We start from the raw sequence: 21,869 nt of genomic DNA on the forward strand, positions 1-21,869 counted from the left end.
CAGATGCTGGTCAGAGGATATTTTTTCCTGCACCGAATTGTCAAAGACGATGACAGATAGATAGATAGATATAGTCTCTCTCTCTCTCTTTCTCCCCCTCTCTTTTTTTTTTCCTCTCTCTCTCTATATATATGTTAGTGTATATGTGCATGTGTGTGTGTGTGTAACATTAAGATACCAGATTCATTTTACGGTATTTCAAAAGACAGAGACAGTCTTTGAACATAGAATATGGAATTCTTAAATTGAGTGCTCTTACTCTCCATTTACCAAGGACATGGCACTCTAACTCCATGATGGCAATTCTCTGAAGCACCAAAATAATATGGTCCAGGTATGCGCATTTCTAATGATCTAACATCACACAGTGATAGAACTCAAGAGAGCCTAAAGAAATGAACAGATACCAACATGCCTGATAAACCATTTATCTTGAAAATCACTTGTGTAAAGCTGGTTTCTGTCAAATATGGCAACTTGTACAGACAATTATACAACCATTAAATGTATGATTATAGTCTGATTATTAACTACTTCAAATATACTGAATATATGAATAATTTATTCAAAAGTTGGTGCCTAAAAAGCCAAACAGAAGGAATTTAGGAGGGAGAATGATTATACAGAGCAGAGGAGAAGGCTAGCACAGGGAACCTTATGGTACCAGGAAGAAACAATGGGACAAGGTAACGAAGAAATCAAATCAGGGCTACAGCTAAACTCTGGACACATCACAATGCCATATGATCCTGACTAAGTACATGCAAGGCAGATATATTTCTGTTGCTCAGATGCTGCATCCCAGACTCTGCAGACCTAAGACTGCAAAGATGATCTTGTATCAAGTGTCATAGAACCTAATAGGTAAACTCAGCCTAGGACCCTAAAGAATTTATCACTTTCTGGACAGTCAGGACAACCTGAGTTTTGTCATCATCATTTCCACTGAGTAGTATGAATCTCACCTTTTAAAACATGCTCCTACGGAGTTCAAATACCACCAGCACCTTGAATTTATATAGTACCATGACCTGAACCCACAGAGTGAAGTCAGAGTGAAAGGCTTAGAGGAGGCGAGAAGACATCCCAATCTTTTAATGAACTGAAATACATTAAGATGGGAGCATAAATGGGGAGTGGAATGAGTGAGAGAAATGCAGATCTGTATACTGAAGGAGCCAAAGTTACACATACTGAAATTTTACTGGGCCTCAGTTTTACCATTTGCAAAATGAGATGTGTTTTTCTTACGTCAGCCTGGTGCCAACCTTACGAATGGCAAGTAAATAAAAGTGATGGTTCATCCAAACCTTTCCTACCTTCCCTTTGATTCCAAAACCAACATTTGTACCTATCTCCTAAACTAAAACCGCAGAACTTAATGTCAATAATTTCTACTGGCCAACCCCTTCAAATCTAACGATCTCATGTGGTACACCAACACTGTGATGAAGCCAAGTGGAAGGAAAAGACATAATAAACTCATTCTTGCCATGTTACACTGTTAACCTTCTCAACATTACAATTTTTGACAGACACTTAGCTCTAAACTGATAGTCAGGGAGTAGGGAGGCTGACTCCATAAATGCTCATCTAAGGAATTTTCAGTGTAACAGACAACCCCATTACACTGGTCCTTTCATTACGTTATTCTGTTTGTAGGTTTCCTTGGTCATAGCACGAGACACAGCGCTTTCCACCTACCACTTTCCATGGTTCGCTTCAACAAGCAGTCACTCTGGAAACCACAGCAATATCACGATGGTTAATGTAAAATATTAATGTCTCATTTGTTCAACAGTTTTGTGAAAAAACTTTTAGGTTAATCATATACTGAACAATTTTAATTAAAACAGTTATAAAACAATTAATCCACAAGAGCTAGCTTGGAACTCTGCCAGCCTTATTGGTTTAATGCATGTAGGCAAAACTCATTTTTTTCCCTTTTGACTTAATGCATGCTAATATGTGACACAAAATATGCATACTAAGCTCCTAATACAGTTAGTCCATCTGGTTTTTCTTGCATTCTCTATTTGTCATTTTTCCTTGATAGCAAAATTGAAAATGAGTTCTCTGTGTTAGAAATGATAATAATGCCATGTGCAGTGTTTCATTAAAAACTGCTCTTTGTAAAAATCTTCCAGAGTGAAATAAACACCTTAAGTACTCTCTTTTGGCTACACAGGCCAGGAGTAAAAGGAAAGATAGGCCCATGGACCAGGTCCAGAACTATAACTGCAGTTTGAGATAATACTGCACTTTCACTGCCATTTCCAAAAGATTCTTTGCTTTCTGAGGGTATTATGAAGACATGGAGGATAAAATATGAGTTTAAATATCTAAGACAAATCCTCAGGTATTTCAATTTGTTCCACATTACAATTTGTTTGATTCATTTTGGGATCTACTTGTTTGCCAAAGTAAGCACAGTTCAAGCCCTCTGCTGAATATTTAATGAATGCACAATTACCTTTTTAGCACAGGTTAAGAGACCTGTTATTTCCAGTAAGGCTTAATTAAGAACAGCACTGTGTCCGATGACCCCTTCAGAATGGTTTTCCAAGCAAGAGCCCCCAAAAAAAGCACACTCACCTGTTAGCTTCCACTAGAATTCACCTCTCCATCCATCTAAGCCTGGCCATGAATATGAATATTCTACGCTTTATAGTTTATCAAGCTCCAGAAATACAAAAGTTACACAGTACCCAACACTTCTAGTAAAAGCACAGGCATACATAGGTACTTAATCTCAGCTCCCGATTCAAATGTAAGCAACTATACTAAATCCTGTTAGAGATGAAGAAATGTACTTCAGCCCTCAAATGGTGAAAATGATCCCTAGCATAACTGTATGAGCTGTTGGCACCTTCACATCTGGTATGTATCTTGTTATTTCTGGTTGGGCACATCGCATGTAAGGCATATAAATCTATAATAGGTATTAGATTTCCCTCTTAACCACCTCTCATGCAGGCCAAAAGAAAAAAATTCTCTACTCTCATGATGCTTAAAAAGCAGTTGGGGGCTTCCCTGGTGGCGCAGTGGTTGAGAGTCCACCTGCCGATGCAGGGGACACGGGTTCGTGCCCTGGTCCGGGAAGATACCCCATGCCGCGGAGCGGCTAGGCCCGTGAGCCATGGCCGCTGGGCCTGTGCGTCCGGAGCCTGTGCTCCGCAACGGGAGAGGCCACAACAGTGAGAGGCCCACGTACCACAAAAAAAAAAAAAAGCAGTTGGAATAGAAGACTTAACAATTTATTCCGAATATATCAGCCAAAGTACTCTGAGAAGTCAGTTTCCCTCATCAAGGTAGCAGAGCATAAAGCGATTTGGCAATACAAATACCAGCTTGGGCGTGAGATTATAAAAATAAATACCAACATTTAAAAGCCTAATTGCAAACAACAGACATATTTGAAATTCAGGCAGTCAATCACCTGAATTCCAATCAGTCGGTAAAAAAGTAATCATTTTTATAAAAGTCTGTTCTGATGAATTCTCTAAATATGAGCATTTAATAATGTCCACTTGTAAAAAGCAACTATTTTTTGTGGCCTGATCTATTTGTGGAAACCCCATTGGACAGAACTAACAGGAGTGGACTAAACAATCACAAACTTTCAGCTCTTAAGTTCTATAATTGCATAAGATTTGTTTTATAACTAAAATCATAAAACATGAGGGTTGAGAGAGACCTCTGACATTACTACATTTTACTACAAACCCCCTCATTTTGAAAGTAATAAAACATAACATATCACACTAATCGTGCTAGGAAGTTTTTTGTTTGTTTTAATTTGTTTTATTTATTTGTTTGTTTGTTTGTTTTTGGCTGTGTTGGGTCTTCGTTGCTGCACGCAGGCTTTCTCTAGTTGTGGTGAGCGGGGGCTACTCTTCGTTGTGGTGCGCAGGCTTCCCATTGCGGTGGCTTCTCTTGTTGCGGAGCATGGGCTCTAGGCGCTAGGGCTTCAGTAGTTGCAGCACGTGGGCTCAGTAGTTGTGGCACATGGGCTCTAGAGTGCAGGCTTAGTAGTTTTGACGCACAGGCTTAGTTGCTCAGCGGCATGGGGGATCTTCCCGGACCAGGGCTCGAACCCGTGTCCCCTGCATTGGCAGGCAGATTCTTAACCACTGTGCCACCAGGGAAGTCCCCAGGAAGTTTAAGCTAAGAGCTAAAATGATATTTATGGATTACAAAGGAATTTCAACTATATAAATATGCCCTTATCACTGATATTTGAGAGGCGTTTTGTTTTGTTTTTTGTTGGCCACGCCATGCGGCTTGAGGGATTTTAGTCCCCCCAGCAGGGATCAAACCCGGGCCCCCATCAGTGGAAGCATGGAGTCCCAACCACTGGACCACCAGGGAATTCCCTGAGAGGTGTTTTTAATATACCAAAGCATCTAAATGAACCTCCAGCCCTAAGAGGTTCGTGGCCACCCTCTGCTTCAAAGGCATTTCTTTTCTTCTAAGGCAGGATTCTCAACAAGGGTGATCCTGTGCCCCCCAGAGACATCTGGCCATGTCTGGAGATACTTTGGTTGTCATACTTTGGGGGTGCTACTGATACAGAGGCCAAAAATGCTGCTAAACATCCAACAATGCACAAGACACTCCCTCACACACAACAAAGAGTTATGCAGCCCAAAATGTGAATAGTGTTGAGGACCCTGCTCTAAGAAGAGGTCACTGCCACCACCAGCAATACCCAGAACACACCTAGAATGGCAAAATAATGCCCAAGAACACCTCTCCCCCATGTAATAAGATGGTTCACTCTTCCAGGCAGCAATTACAACAAAACGGCCCTGACTCTCCCCATCTCCTACACAGTACTAAAAAGTCAAATAAACTCTTAATAAAAAAACAAGAAGCTCCAAATGCCTTTGATTCTTAATAGGAAGGGTTTCTTTAAAGCAGAAAAAAAAGAGAGAGAAAGGAAGGAAGAAATAAGAAGTATATGGGGGAAGGGAGGTAACACTGGCTTTAGAACGAGATAAAAGGAGCAAATAAAGAAGAAAAATTACCCTCTCCTACAAATCTGTGAAAGCATTTCAAATCACTGCAATTACAGGTGCCCAGGAGAATCCCCCTTCACATTCACAAGGTGCTTTCTCCTAACCCTCATGCTATTTCAAGTTAAAATAACACTGTCACAGAGTGGCTGGGCAGCACCATTAAAGGTAATAAGTAAATGGCAAAGACAGACGTGGCCCAGAATACCTTCCGCATGGAAGACACAAACATACATGGAGCACTGCAACATGTTTTTATCATTCGCAAGGGCAGTCTTGTCCATAATTCTAGACAAGGCTTGTCTACAGTCCTAACCTACAATATCGTGAACACTCCCCTTAGCAAAATCAGGAAAACACAATGGGAGCTTCAGGGTTTTTAAAGAAAGTAGTTTCTTTTCCCCTTGGTCATGGACCTTAGGCCCTAGAGATTTTAAAAAGTATCACACCAGTTGCTATCCTCGTTAAGTTTATTCACAACTTATCTGTAGAAGCAGGTCATATGATATTAAAAACAAAAACAAAAAAAAACTACCAGCACCAGAAGGCTGAGGTACTAACCAGTACCTGTGTTTACGGGAGAAAACTAACTAATCAGTAGAAGCTGGTGAAAGGAAAGGTTTCAAACATTTTTGCTCCACCTCCCAAACACCCTAGTTTATAGAATAGGAAACACTGTGGCAAAGACAAACCTTTCAGTTTTCAAATCAAGCCCTTTCAGATTTTTCCCTTTTCAAATTTCTTACTAACTTGACTCAATTTCTTTTTCTTTAGAATTTCCACAATATTTTGATAAAACAAGCTCACCTTCAAGAAATATTCTTTTCTGAACATTTGTACCTCACCAATCAATCCTTCCAGGCTTGCAGTCTTCACTTCACTCCTCTTTAGTCTCAATTTTTTCTGGAGATCAAAAACACTACCTGCATACACAGAATTCTCTGCAGACAGACTAATGTTAACATGAGCAGGGAAACAGAGTTTCTACCAATCTCATCCATGTAGGACATGGGGCATTCCTGGGCTGCTCCTTGTTCAACTGCTTTGATCTGCAGGCTGCCCACTACCTAATGCTATGGGCTTTCTACATTCTCTGTGCAACAAGGTTGAAAAGTGAAAATGCACTATTTGTTTGCACTGGCTCATCAGCCACATCCAAGTCAGCATCTTTTCCAAAATCAACTTCTCATTGACATTACAGAACCATCTTCCCAAATAAGTAAATTCCAAATTTATCAACAGTTAAGATCTGCATCCTGAGAAATCAATAATAAATGGGTTTCCATCAACCGCACACCCTCTGCCCTCTGCCTAGAATTTGCCTGGATTGATTTTTTCTCTCCTGGAGGCTGCCACCATAAAGTCCAAAAAGGTTCAGTAGTGAACACATTAAAAATAAATAAATAAAAGTCTGTAACTGTGTCAAACATCAATTTTTTAAATGAAAGGCTCCCGTAAAACTCAGAGGTATAAATGATGAAAGCCTTGATAAAAAGACCCAGGAGTGCCAACCACATAGGTACAAAAGGAAAACAGCAGGAAGGGTTTAAGCAGGTGGCCCAGGATGGAAAATTAGGAAAACACAGGCTTCTCTGAATGCTGCCAAGAAGTCCTCCAACAGAACCCAAGGAATGTGGACTCTAAGCCTGGAATGTTGTTTCTCAACCCTTCCTCTGAGAATCCCCTGGAGTGCCAGGGCCAAAGGATGGAAAACATACCATCAAAGACAAACCTAACAGCTTTTCAATTGGGTGGAGGTTACTGGTTTTACAAGAGTTTTTTTTACAGTGCTTAATCTCCTACCTAATGTCCCTCTACCTTAGGCAGCAAAATCAACTTGATATTGATCAAAATGGTTAACAGGGAAAGGGGCGTGAGAAGCTCACAAATCAAAGATGTGGCACTAAGGAAAGGAAAACAACAGGTGAAATGGAAGAGGTTCATTTGCACAAAGTGGTGAGGTATGGCTTCAGGCTGGATTTATGCATCTTTTCAATGATGAGATCTCTGGGAAACAAGCGGGGGGGGGGGGGGGGGGGTGGGACGGTAGAAACAACATAAAGGCTGGAGTCAGATGGATTTGGGTTTGAAACTGGGCTCTGTGGGCTACTAACTGTAAAACCTCAGACAAGCCAATTAACCTAAGCTTCAGCTTTCCCATCCATAAGATAGGGATATTCTCCCTACTATGCAGGGCTGCTGTAAAGCTGGCAAAATTGTATTAAAAGGTACCTGTCCCATGGTGGATACACAATAAGTAAGTACAGCGGCATTGTTTTGAGAAAAACATTGCTTCCTCAGATTCCTAGGATCACTCTGACCCACATTTCTTTACTCTGTGTATCTCCTAACCTTCCTTCCTTCTCCTTCATGCCAAATTCCTCCATTCCCTCAAACTCCAGCAGACTATGTATTTCAATTTAGAAATTTTCTATAAGTTACAGATTTCTCACTTTGCTCCTGGATACTCCAATGCGCTCCAACTCTACTGCATATGAATGGACTTGTACTTGTGGCACCGGTCATTTTAAAGATACTTTCTCAAAAAACACGCCAGATTTCAAGGTCACTGTGTATTTGCCAGTTGCTGTTTTGTTTTGTTTTACCTAAGAACATGAGTGTCTTAAAAATAAACTACCGGGGCTTCCCTGGTGGCCCAGTGGTTGGGAGTCCGCCTGCCGATGCAGGGGACACGGGTTCGTGCCCCGGTACGGGAAGATCCCACATGCCGCGGAGCGGCTAGGCCCGTGAGCCATGGCCGCTGAGCCTGCACGTCTGGAGCCTGTGCTCCGCAAGGGGAGAGGCCACAACAGTGAGAGGCCTGTGTACCACAAGAAAAAAAATTTTTTAAATAAATAAGTAAACTACCTACTGAAGCATATTCCTAAACAGTCAATGGAAGTAGATATATGAATATCAAAAGCATAATAAATTTAATTCACTAAACAATTTCACAGTGGTTCTCAAAGGCCACAATGTTTACATTGGGTAATTGCTATCATTCTTGCAGTGCTTACTTTTTAAACCATAGGTTTATTTTTTAAATGAGTTTCCCTGGTAATGAAGTGAAGAGCCTACAAAGATACTGATGTCTATAAGAATGCATTGTATGGTACTGGGCAGTAATTTGCTCATGAATATCCCCAGGCTTATATGAATTCTCTTTCATCACAAGGAATGGCCTCAGCAAAGAGAGAAAAAGATAAATACACGGAGAGTCATGCCATCTCTTCACTGTACGACCTGGTCAGTTTAACCTCTGTGTGCCTTTTGGTGTCTCTGCAACGGGTTCAGAACCTGGAAAGTTAATAAAAATTAACAGTTTTTTTTTTTGTTTTTTTTTTGTTTTTGGCTGCACTGGGTCTTCTTTGCTGTGCGCTGGCTTTCTCTAGTTGCGGCACGTGGGAGCTACGCCACTCTTTGTTGCAGTGCACGGACTTCTCATTGCGGTGGCTTGTCTTGTTGCGGAGCACCGGCTCTAGGCACGCAGGCTTCAGTAGTTGTGGCACACGGACTCAGTAGTTGTGGCTCACGGGCTCTTGAGCACAGGCCGAGTAGTTGTGGCACACGGGCTTAGTTGCTCTGCGGCATGTGGGATCTTCCCAGACCAGGGCTTGAACCCGTGTTCCCTGCATTGGCAGGCAGATTCTTAACCACTGCGCCACCAGGGAAGCCCAGAATTCTTTAAGTTCCTCAGAAGAGAAGTTCTATATAATTGTCTAGCTCTCAGAAATGAACCAGCACCACTAACACCTGAACCTAAGGTTACAAAAGGATAACAAGAGAAACAGGTCAGTCATTCATTCACTTAGTATTCACTGAACACTTTTAGGATCAGAATAGCCCTATCTGGAAACTCAGATTTGTATATGAAATAATTCAAACAATAAGAATTTATGATATGCTCATTATATAATAAGAAATGGGTGGGCAAACTTCCGTAAAATACCACACAGTAAATATTTCAAGCTTTTCAGGACATAGGGTCTCTGCTACAACTACTCAATTTTGCTATTGTAGCACCAAAGGAGCCAAAGACAATAATGTAAATCAGGGGTCCCCAACCCCTGGGCCAAGGACTGGTACCAGTTCGTGGCCTGTTAGGAACTGGACCACACAGCAGGAGGTGAGTGGCAGGTAAGCAAGCAAAGCTTCATCTGTATTTACAGCCACTCCCCATTGCTAGCATTACCACCTGAGCTCCGCCTCCTGTCAGATCAGCAGCAGTATCAGATTCTCATAGGAGCGCCAACCCTACTGTGAACTGCACATGCGAGGGATCTAGGCTGCGTGCTCCTTATGGGAATTTAATGCCTGATGATCTGAGGTGGAGCTGAGGCAGTGACGCTAGCGCTGGGGAGCGGCTGCAAATACAGATTATCATTAGCAGAGAGGTTTGACTGCACAGATACCATAATAAATCAGCTGCTTGCAGACATATCAAAACCCTATCAGTGAGTGACAAGTGATAATTAAACTGCATCTGGTGGCAGGCTTTAAGTCAGAATCCGACACTTATTTCAGTCCACGCGTGGCCCACCCATTATATTATTTACCACTTCCGTCCACACCTCTTTCCCAAACTGTGCACTTGTCTCAGTCACAGTTTGGGGAAGCCCACAAGCTAACCCTAGCCAAAATGAGTAAAAAACAAATGTTGCTGGAGAGCTTCCTTGAAAAGGGGGAAAGGCCCAATGATGAGACAGCAGAAGATTCTAAGACTCCCAACAAAAAGAAAGCTGCATTTAAAAGAAAATACCAAGAGTCATACTTAAATTACGGGTTCATTGCAACAGGTGATTCACATTCTCCAGGCCCGCTCTGCATAATATATAGCGACCGGCTATCCAACGAAGCCATAAAACCTTCAAAACTTCTTTGCCACATGGAGACCAAGCACCCTGCATTAAAAGACAAGCCTTTGGAGTTTACCAAAGGAAAAAAACGTGAACACAAAGAAAAGAAGCAGGGTTTCCCCGGTGGCACAGTGGTTGAGAGTCTGCCTGCCGATGCAGGGGACACGGGTTCGTGCCCTTGTCCAGGAAGATCCCATGTGCCGCGGAGTGGCTGGGCCCGTGAGCCATGGCCGCTGGGCCTGCGCGTCCGGAGCCTGTGCTCCGCAACGGGAGAGGCCACAACAGTGAGAGGCCCGCGTACCGCAAAAAAAAAAAAAAAAAAAAAAAAAAAGAGAAGCAATTATTGAAGGCCTCCACTTCATCAAATGTGTCTGCACTGACAGCATCATTCTTAGTGGCTAACCGCATTGCTAAAGCTAAGAAGCCCTTTACTATTGATTAAGGGTTGACCCTGCCTGCCGCTAAAGACATGTGTCGTGAACTTTTAGGAGAGGCTGCAGTTCAAAAGGTGGCACATGCTCCTCTTTCAGCTAGCACCATAACTAGATGAACTGATGAAATAGCAGAGGATACTGAGGCACAGTTGTTAGGCTTAATGAATCACCATGGTACACAATCCAGGTTGACAAGTCTACTGATGTTGACAAGAAGACAACAATGCTTTTTTTGTTTTTTTTTTGGCTGCATTGGGTTTGTCGCTGAGAGCAGGCTTTCTCTAGTTGCGATGAGCCGGGACTACTCTTCATTGTGGTACACGGGTTTCTCACTGCAGTGGCTTCTCTTGTTGCAGAGCACGGGCTCTAGGCACATGGGCATCAGTAGTTGTGGCTCGCAGGCTCTATAGTGCAGGCTCAGTAGTTGTGGCACACGAGCTTAGTTGCTCCGTGGCACGTGGGATCTTCCCGGACCAGGGTTCAAACCCGTGTCCCCTGCATTGGCAGGTGGATTCTTAACCACTGCGCCACCAGGGAAGCCCACAATGCTTGTTTCTGTGCGATATATTTTTCAGGAGGATGTGCATGAGGATATGTTATGTGCACTTTTGTTGCCAACCAACACCACAGCTATAGGACTATTCAAGTCTTTGAATGATTACGTATCAGGAAAACCGAATTGGTCATTTTGTGTCGGTGTACACACAGACGACTGGATGGCTTTCTGGTATCACTGCTCGGGTCAAAGAGGTCGCTTCTGAATGTGAGTCTACGCACTGTGTCATCCATAGAGAAATGCTGGCTAGCAGAAAAATGTCACCTGAACTTAACAACGTTTTGCAGGCTGTAATTAAAATTATCAACCCCATTAAAGTACAGGCCCTTAACTCATGTCTGTTTGCGCAGCTCTATGAGGAGATGGACACAGGGCACACACGTCTTCTCTTATACACAGAAGTGAGATGGCTTTCTAAAGGTAGATCACTGGCCAGAGTATGCGAGTTACGAGAGCCGCTCCAGAGATTTCTTTTAGAGAAACAGTCACCTCTGGCAGCACATTGCAGTGACACAGAATGGGTTGCAAAATTTGCTTACTTGTGTGACATATTCAACCTGCTCAACAAACTCAATCTGTCACCTCAGGGGAGAATGACAACTGTGTTCAAGTCGGCAGATAAAGTGGATGCATTCAAAGCCAAACTGGAATTATGGGGGCGACGAGTGAACACTGGAACTTTTGACATGTTTCAAACATTAGCAGAGATTTTGAAAGAGACTAAGCCAGGGTCTTCTTTCTCCCAGCTGGTGCATGATCACCTATCTCAGCTTTCAAAAGAGTTGGAGCATTACTTCCCAACCACAAAAGACCCCCAAACTGAGAAGGAATGGATCCGCAACCCATTTGTGAATAAGCCAGGTGAATCGACTTGGTCCATGCTAGAAGAGGATCAACTGCTTGAGATCACAAATAACAGTAGCCTTAAAAGTATGTTTGAGACAACTTCAAATCTCCATACATTCTGGATTAAAGTCAAGGCGGAGTATCCTGAGATTGCCACAAAAGCACTGAAAAGCCTGCTTCCATTTCCAACATCCTGTCTTTGTGAAGCAGGGTTTTCTACAGTGACAGCAACCGAAACGAGATTACGGAGTAGACTGGACATAAGCAACACACGTCAGGTGTCACTATCTCCCATCACCCCCAGATGGGACCATCTAGTTGCAGGAAAACAAGCTCAGGGTTCCCACTGATTCTGCATTATGGTGAGTTGTATAATTATTTCATTATATATTACAATGTAATAATAATAGAAATAAAGTACACAATAAATGTAATGAGCTTGAATCATCCCGAAACCATCCCCCCTCCACCCTGGTCTGTGGAAAAACTGTCTTCCACGAAACTGGTCCCTGGTGCCAGAAAGGTTGGGGACGGACCGCTGATGTAAAAGAATGGACCTGGCTGTATTCCGATAAAATTTGTGAATGCTGAAATGTGAATTTCACATAATTTTCATGTGTCATGAAATATTCTTCCTTTGATTTCTTTCAACCACTTAAAAATGTAAAAATCATTCTTAGTTCATTCCCGTACAGGCAGTGGCCTGGTTTGGCCTATAAGCCATAATTTGCCAACCCCTGTATCTGGCTCAGTGTAATGGGCATTTGGGCAGCCATAGAGAAGAATTAGACATTTTCCCTGCTTTCTAAGACAGAACAAGAGAAGTAAACCAACAATTACAGCACAATGTGATAAATGGTAAGAGAGGTGTGCCCACTATCACAGGAGCCAGCAGACAAAGCAATTAAGGAAATTTCTCCTAAATTGGCAATGAGGTCTTGATATAAACACTAAAGCAGTTCTACGTTGGTTTTTCTGTATGTAACAAACTGTTAAAAGTTACCTTAATAAACAAAGAAGCTGACTTTAAAAAAAAACCTCACCACCCACATCTGCTACGACTTTATCAGAACATGCCTGGGTGCATTTTAGAACGTCCTTTTTAATTAGTGTTCCAGGCCAGGACCTCCGGCAAAATCCATTCTCCATTGATCTGCCAGGAAGCAAGTATGTCCCAGGTGGTAGCTGACTGAGAATCATAAGGTCAAGTCCACAGGTCTTGCCTGTTTATTTCACCAAAGTCCTTTAGTTGTCACAGGTAATAGTTTTCAAGTACTCTGGGATAGAAAGAATCAAATGGGTTTTTTTCCCCCAAGTGAAAGGTCAGTGGAAAAATCAGCTTGGCCAGAGTCTCAAATATTTGCCTGCACCCCACTGGTTCTGCCTAATCAAATCAGGTTTATTAGAGGGTCACCTCTAATCAGCACTAGGTTTTATCTGCATTTGGAGATGTTTAGGCAGATTTATTTTAATTACCTCAGAACAAACGAAGCTTGGGTCTTTAGACTTTAATGGTCAGGACCGTCTGCCCGGATGTTTTGTTCCAAGGGGGAAGCTGAGGGAGCCAGGAGGCAGGCTGACATCATCAGCTGTGTACTTAATTAAATCAAGATGAAGGGCAGGCAGGCTGGGGAGAATGATGGGTCAGCCTTCCTGTCCCAATACAGTAAGGCTACACCACTCATGACAATCCAAGGGGCTAAAGGCTCCCACCTCACCCACTCATCTGGCAGAAAGGACCATCTTTTCTGACTTCCAGGAAAGCAGACACTCCAGTGTGAGGCTCTGGCTTCTCCGTGAGCCTTGAATGTCGCAGGAAAGAAAAATCAACAACTACCACCTCCTAAGAGTCAACAGGCCACAGATCCCTCAGAATAAATACAAAACAAGCCTTCACAATGATGAATGGTCCAGACATTCACAGTTTCCACCAGAATTCCAGATGTGTTGGCAAATAGCTTCCTTCCTTGGATGTCTTAGTGACCCAAGATTTCAGGGAATAACCAAGACCTTGCTTTAATGTGACAGTAGGCTTCTGTATTCTGGTATCTTAATATCAGATTGCATCAGGCTTTGAAGGTTCCTTTATTTGAAGTACCTTTGGTAACATAATTTGTTTCTCCCCCCAGGGGGGGAAAAAAAAAGCCTCATGCTGGACTTGTGATCCAACATCAAATTCAGGAATTCAAACAAGTTCTCCCACTTGAGAACACAGAAGGAATAAAGTTAACCCAAGATCTGGGTGGTTCTTTTCTTGGTCAGTTTCCTCCCCCAGAAATCAGTCTGGAGGTCAGGGAGGACAGGGGATATGTCTCATTCACCCCTCTATCCCTGCTGCTTTCCTGTGCTGATGGTGATTAAATCAAAGACTAGCATACATTCATTGACCAACAAGTCCTATGCCCTTTTTTTTTTAAGGAATAAGAAAACTCAATGATCTAAAAGGCAGTAAAAATGTGAGCAAAATAAACAAATTTTAAAATGTGAGCAAAATTTAAAAATCTGGATAAACACCCAGAAACTACAGGCTGGGTGTTTCTGTTTTTATCAGGTTTTGTCCCCAACAGACAGTCCACCAAGCTGTTCACGGAGTGTCAGGAACCCGAGCCTTTGTGGTAACACCAGTCAAGAACTCATTTCACACTGGTGGCAAGCTCTTATTTCCCAAGAGGCCTTTCCAAGAGATACAGTGGTCAGCTGTGCACGGACTTCTAATGGCTCTGAAATGACCCTGTGTCCCTGCTGCGGTCACCACAGAGTCAGGAAGTGGCAGAGGGGCCATTTGTCAGGAAGCCCCAAGAAAATTATTAAACAAATCCCATCCGCCAAGATAGCTGGAGGCAGAGACATGAAATACGGAAGAGAGAGGGGACGTACAGAGAAAAGAAGGAATCTGTCCTGTCACCACCCCACTCCCATCTTAACCTTCCATTTTTAGTGACAGTTCTTTGCAAGGATGAGCACATGGCATCAGCAGCACTTCAAAGGCTCGGCCTGCGAAATAAGATGGTCTTTGTTTCTGTCCCTATGTCTCTTCACTGTCCAGTAAATCTGGGTCTGTCGGAGCTGACTGCACCAGCACAGCCCGGATGGTAAATAAAATACTGAAATGGTTCCTTACAAGTTGGTAATAAGCCACAGTCAAAGCCCTCTCTCCCAACCAGGTCCCCAAAAAGGCATAGCTCCTTCCCTGAGACACCTCCTCCCGCCTTCCTGAGAGCAGGGGGCCTTCATACATTCTCAGGCCAGCTGTCCAACCTCTGGTCAAAAGCCTAGGGCTCACCTTTGGGTGGCCCAAAAGGGGACCCACTGCCCATGCCCCAAATCCTCTACCCACTCCCCAGTGTTTCTCACACTGTAGAGTACATCAGAATCACCTGGAGGACTTGTTAAAGCATAAACTGCTGAGCTCCACCCTCACAATTTCTGATTCAGTAGGTGGGACCCAAAAAAATCTGCATTTCTAACAAGTTCCCAGATAATGCTGATACTTCTAGCTTAGGGACCATGATTTGAGAATCACCGCAGTAAATTTATAAAAAACAAGAAAGCCAGGCAACTGTTGTTTTCTTTTTTTTTTTAAATATGAGGGTCCCCAAATTAATGTAGAGCCTAGAGCTTTTTATATGTATAAAACAGCTGCCAAAATCCTGAAGTGTTTGCTGTGTTGTATAAGCAGCCAGTTGTGATTCTGCACTCAGCCACAAAGCAGGAGTGTAGACTTTTTTCATTAATTGGAGGATTTGCTTCATGTCTGTATTATTGTTTTATAGTTTCTAATTACTGGGCTGTGAAGTGCCAAACGGTCAACAAGCTTCCCTATTGTTATTCAGGTGCACCAACTGGTGCAGGCTGAAGAGCTCCTTGTTTTATGGGACTGCTGAATGACACACCCGATGCCTGTGAACATTCACGTGTGACTAAGACAGGAACACAAATTAACCACAGAAACACAACCTCTACCAATTAACTAACCTTTCCAAAGCAAGAGCACTTAGGGCCTTATTTCTTCATCAGGAGTCCTGTTATTTGATTGCACAGCCAAGGGGGACTACAGCTGAAAAAGCCCACCTCTAACATTTTTCTTTCTGTTTTTTTTTTTTTAATAAATTTATTTATTTATTTTTGGCTGCACTGGGTCTTCATTGCAGCACACGGGCTTTCTCTAGTTGTGGCGAGCAAGGACTACTCTTCATTGTGGTACACGGGCTTCTCATTGCAGTGGCTTCTCCTGTTGCAGACCACAGGCTCCAGGCGCGCAGGCTTCAGTAGTGGCACGTGGACTCAGTAGCTGTGGCACGTGGGCTCTAGAGCGCAGGCTCAGTAGTTGTGGCACATGGGCTTAGTTGCTCCAAGGCATGTGGGATCTTCCAGGACCAGGGCTCGAACACATGTCCCCTGCACTGGCAGGCGGATTCTTAACCACAGTACCACCAGGGAAGTCCCTCTTTCTGGTTTCTTACAACACATAGTTGCCATCATCAAAGATCAATCCAGAACACTGGGTTTACTGAGTGAACTGAAAATATAAAGACCATAAGTGTTTAGGTTTGTGTACCAGGTATCTCAGCTTTTAAAAAGCTGCCACAAGCATAGCTCTCCTGGCTCTGAACTCCCAACCTTTCCCTGAGGAGTTGGACGTGAGCCCTGGGATTGGGCTACCTGCTTTGAATCTTGATTCCATCACTTGATTCCAGCTGTGGACATGGTGGCATGTTACTGAACTCTCCAGGCATCAATTTCCCATATGTAAAGTGAAGACGGTGACAGCACATGTACGTTATCAGGCTGACTTGGTTATAAGAGATAATCCATGTAAAGGGCTCGTCACAGTGCTAGGCACATTTTAAGTACATAAATAAGCTTTAGGCATTATTATAGCTTTCTGTGAGGCTCTGGGGCAAGACATGGAAGGGTCTGTAAACTATGGAGAGGAGGGCGCTTCTCCTCCTTCCCAAAGGGGCTCAGAAAGATTGGGAGCAGCTGATGTGGGAAGCAAATCAAGAAGCCCTTTAAAAGAGGAGAATGAGTGAGTTTATAAAGATCTGGTGTGCTCTTCCAGGCAAACTGGGCGGGGAAAAGCAGAGATGGGACAGGGAGAAAAAGCAGGCAGGGCTGTCTGATGGCTGTTAAAAGCAGCTCTCAAAGGTCTCCAGACCAAAGTATATCGTGATCCCAAAGCATCTGAAAACGATTAGCACTGAATACAGAAGTTTTATAAATTTCTCCTAATCAGATCCAATCTTTCTCCTTGTTCAAATTCCCTCCCTAACGTCTTCCCATCTAGAACTGCCTCAACAGACGTGGACACTAAGTTGAGATGGAGAGAAGCAAGGATGTATCCTTCATAGAGTAAGAACAAGAAGCCCAGAAGAACAAAGCTGGGCTGATGCAGAGAGGGCAGGCAGGGTGAGCCTTGGGTCAGAGGGGCACAGGAGTAAAGGTCACAAGGACAAAACGAGCACACATTCTTCCAGCGGCTGCTTCCTAACAAAGGTAACCCTGAGAACTGCGCGATCAAGAATCAATAAAAGTAAAAAGGGGGCTAGTCCTCCTCAAGGAGCATAAAAAACCCACAATTGTGCGAGCATGTGCATTCACTATAAGGAGAATTAAAGTAATACTTAGTACACTTAGAGAAAATTACATTTCTGGCTTCAGACGTGTATACTCTGCTATGCTCTGAAACTCAAGAGTGAGAAGTGTTCTGTCAATGACCCCGGCTCTTGAAAATACAAGTGCTATACAGGAAGAGAACACCATACACTTAATACAGAGGAGGGCTGGATAGAGATATTATCTTCATCCAAAGAGGGCTAGCTGCACTCTCCTTCTTAAAAGCAAATCAAAACCATTCATCCATCATAACTGTTCTTCAGACTCATGTCTGGCCCACACCTGAAATTCTCTTTAGTCTTTGAGGACAGGACACAGATACAGGGCTGCCCCACCAGAAAGGTTAAATAAAAATAGAGACACAGATGTAGAGAACAAACGTGTGGACACCAAGGGGGGAAAGCAGGGGGTAGGGGTCGTGGTGCGGGGGGATGAACTGGGAGATTGGGATTGACATGTATACACTAATATGTATAAAATGGATAACTAATAAAAACCTGCTGTATTAAAAAAAAAAACAACTGAGCTTAACTCGCTTCTTGGCCTAAGAACAGGCAGAGCCCAGAGCTAACAAGTCCCCTAGGCTATATCAAGAAGTCCCTACTGTATGACAACAGTGCAAGTTCCTATGTCAGAGTCTCTCCTCAGCCCCTTGGATACAGGAATCTTTTCATGGTTATTCATTGAGTAGCCAGATGCAACATCAGATGCCTTGCATTCTGCTTGCGAACCAGTTAACTCAGAGGATCTCAATGGTGGTCGCTCAGCTCCTAGCTGAGGCACTATGCAACTTATTTTTAAAGATGCCTAGAAAAAATTTTCCTTCAACTCTGGAGGTCAATTCAGTATGTAATAATCATTGAGGGTCTTAAAGTTATCCATGTCTAACCAAACCACCTTTAGCAAAGATATGTCTAATTTACTTTTCTTTTTTCCCCACAGTTCCACCAGTCCTCACTGTGGATGCAGTAAAGCATACATTCAGAGCTGGAGAGCCCCAATTTCTTGTACCTTTTTCTTTTTCCAAAAGACAGTAAATCTATAATATTTGACACAATTTACGTGCCTTTGTAATAAAACTTTGCCTGTCCATATATTCACAAATTGTTAAAAAATCCTGTGACGAAAAGGATGTTTTGCTTCAGAAAAATATGGTCACTGCATCTGTAGAAACAGGCAAGAGCCAACTCGAACTTATAACAAAACTACAAGCGCACCCTGAAAAATCTCAGACGAAGATGCCTCCAGCTTCCAAAGTTCCAAGATTCTTTAATTCCCAACATTTAGTACATGTTATATACTCAGCACATGATTCTTTGTGACAACCTCTAAAATGGACACAGGCTATAAGAGATGATTTCACAAAGCTTAAAAATAAAGCTCCCACCCATCAATCGACCCACCCCCACACCTGCCACAATGACACAGCAGCTGATCTTACAACTATTTACACACATCTCTGCTGACTTTCTTTCCCCAAAACCAAGGCTAAAAACATCCCTGGCACAGACACTAACAGCCACCATGCCAAAGAGCAGCCAGGAGACAGACTGTGTTTCTACAGGGATATTCTCTCTACCAACGGCAGGTATCTACTTTCAAGTTGTTTAGAATAACTTGCCCCAAACCAACATAACCAACCTATTCCAAGAAACTTACTGTCAGCTCACCTGAAGAGCCAGAGACCACCAGAGAGAGTATAAGGGCAATGCTGATTTATGCAAACCTAAATTCTTCAATAAGATTAACTTACCTAATAGGATTTAGGGACGCTATGAAGGCCATTATGGTGTCTCCTACAAGCTAGAGGCTCCAAAGGCTTTAACCATTTGATTTAATCCAATCTGGTCTAATCTAATGAAGGCTGTCTCCCTGTATTCTGTCAGTAGACTTTGAGCAGTGATCTAAAAAAGAAGGAAAAACTTCCATTCAAATCACACCCCAAAAACCATATATATACTAGTCTTTATCTAGAAATCAGGGCAGATCTGATGACAAATATGTGTGTGGGTCTTTTGATATCTTAATTTTCTAGTTTCAATGATCTATCAATACCTAGGCTAATGATTGTATGATCTACTTGATGTTCAGATTTTAATTAAATGGCCCGAGGAAGATTTCACATGTTGACCAGTAACCTTACTCAAAAAACCCACACTTTCCTTCTCATTTCCAGAGGAGCAAAAATCTAATTCAGCAGCAAGCTCTCTATGCAGACAGGAGATCAAAGCCTAGGCTGACTCAACAGCAGAGATATCCTCCTTGACTGACAGCACATGTCTCCATACAAGGTGGTTTCTGTCCCCTAAGAGGCTGCAAGCACTACCTCCAGATGCCCACCACAAAGACATATCTACAGCATTCTGCATTCACCTGACCTGCTCCAACTGTCAGGCTAAAACTAACAAGTTAGTCTACGTCCCAAATCCTTGTTTCCCCAGGTGTATCATTACACCAGTAACAAGCTCATATGCTAACTAGTATGGGTTAAAGCATCCTAAAAAAGAAGAGAAAATAAAAATGAAATGTATAAGCTAGTATATTTTATTTATTTATTTATTTTAATTTTTTATTTGGCTGTGTTGGGTCTTCACTGCTGCTCACGGGCTTTCTCTAGTTGTGGTGAGCAGGGGCTACTCTTCGTTGTGGTACGCTGGCTTCTCATTGTGGTGGCTTCTCTTGTTGCAGAGCACAGGCTCGAGGTGCGCGGGCTCAGTCACTGTGGCTCGTGGGCTCTAGAGTGCAGACTCAGTAGTTGTGGCACACGGGCTTAGTTGCTCCGAGGCATGTGGGATCTTCCCAGACCAGGGATTGAACCCGTGTCCCCTGCATTGGCAGGTGGATTCTTAACCACTGTGCCACCAGGTCAGTCCCTAAGCTAGTATATTTCAGCCCTGCACTGTCCGGTACAGTAGCTACACTGGGAGAAAAGAAACTAAGTATCTCAATATTTCTATATTGATATATATATAGGCTATATCAATATATACATATATGCATACATATTGAAATGATTAAAAATATTTGATATATTGGGTTAAGTTATTAAAATTAATTTCACCACTTTCTACTTTTTAATGTGGGTACTAAAGACTTTTAAACTGCATGTGTGGCTCACATATTTCAATTGGACAGCACTGTTTTAGACAATCTGTTCACTTTAACTCCTCAAAACAATTTCAAAGGGGAAGTACATATTTCATTCCATTAACTCCATCAGGTCAAGGCCAGACGATAATCTTCAAAGAAAGAATAAAATAATCTTTGAACAAATATTTACTGAGGCCTCAAGAGGAGTAAGAATCACGGATTCCAGTGCCAGCTCAGGCACCAAATATCTGAATCAACCTTGAACATGCTCTCTAACTTCTCCAAACTTACAGCTGCTTGTGCATCTGTGAGATGAAGAGGTTTCATAGACCTCTTGCCCAAATTCATAGCTACCTCTGGTTACCTCAAGGCAGGAATAGTCCTTTTAAGTGTAGTAAGCACAGCCTGATTCTCAGCCTACAGAGCCACAACTTCACTTACCATGTGCATCCAGCTTTGGGGAATTCTCCAGAACATACCCACTCAAACAATCCAGGAATGTCTAGTTTCAAACTGTAACCACTGAGTAAGTGGTCCTCTTTCTACCACAAGAAACATTTCCTCAGGTTCTGCTAACAGCACATTTGAACTTAAATGGCTTAGGAAAAGCTGTCATTTCCTGAAACTCAGAGGTTAAGGAGAGATGCAGATAGGAAATCTTGACCATCAGAGGGAGGGTAACAGCCACCAAAGGTGTCGACCACGCAGGATACACAACTTGCCAGAGATGTCCTGAGTTTGTCTCCCACCCAGTCCTGCACGCTGCCTCACCCCAGTCATGCTCAGGCAGCCCAGGCCACTCACGCAACACCTCTGCCAGGGCAACACCTCGCTCTGAACTAGATCTGCATTCCCAGGGGTCCGTAACCTAATTAAGTTTTTAAAAAAGCATTCAGGTTAAAGTATTTTATTCAGCAAACTTATGAGGAGGCAGTGGCAGAGCCTCAGCTAATGGCAGGGGATACAAGGACGAAGAGCAGCATGCCCTCAAAGGACACAGACTTGCAGTGGCAACTTGCACAGGATTCTAAGAAGTGCATGCAAAAACTGAGGTGAGCCCAGGTGAGAGAGAAGAGATGAAAAACAGCATTTCATACAGGGAGACCCAAGGGACAAAGGCAACAAACAGTGTGGTACACAGGGAGCAATAAGCAGTTCACTTTATGAAGGAAAACAGAAGTGGTGCACAGGGCCAGCCTCATGGGCTTGCAGCCTGCACAGCCTTCCAGGGACCTGCACTCAGGAGGGCCCCATGCTTGGTTAATGCTCTGCTATTGCCCCCTTTAAGCTGTTCATAATTTTTTAATAAGGGGTTCTGCATATTCACTTTGCACTCTGCAAATTACAGAGCTGGTACTGGTGATAAGAAACAATGAAAGTCCTCATCTGTACGCTTGGAATGACCCACTGGTGATCCATGCCATCATGGCAGTGGCTCTCAATAGAGTGCTTG

At 43.0% G+C, this 21,869-nt stretch overlaps 1 protein-coding gene across 1 annotated transcript in view; it reads right to left on the bottom strand.

Moving 5' to 3' along the window:
* AUTS2 (activator of transcription and developmental regulator AUTS2) overlaps nt 1-21,869 on the bottom strand; it is a 1,114,904-nt gene that overhangs the window by 1,046,770 nt on the left and 46,265 nt on the right. The window lies entirely within an intron of this gene.

The sequence above is a fragment of the Monodon monoceros genome, unplaced genomic scaffold (genome assembly GCF_005190385.1).
Source record: "Monodon monoceros isolate NGI ecotype Baffin Bay Population unplaced genomic scaffold, NGI_Narwhal_1 Super_Scaffold_13, whole genome shotgun sequence".
In the NCBI taxonomy this organism is placed as follows: domain Eukaryota; kingdom Metazoa; phylum Chordata; class Mammalia; order Artiodactyla; family Monodontidae; genus Monodon; species Monodon monoceros.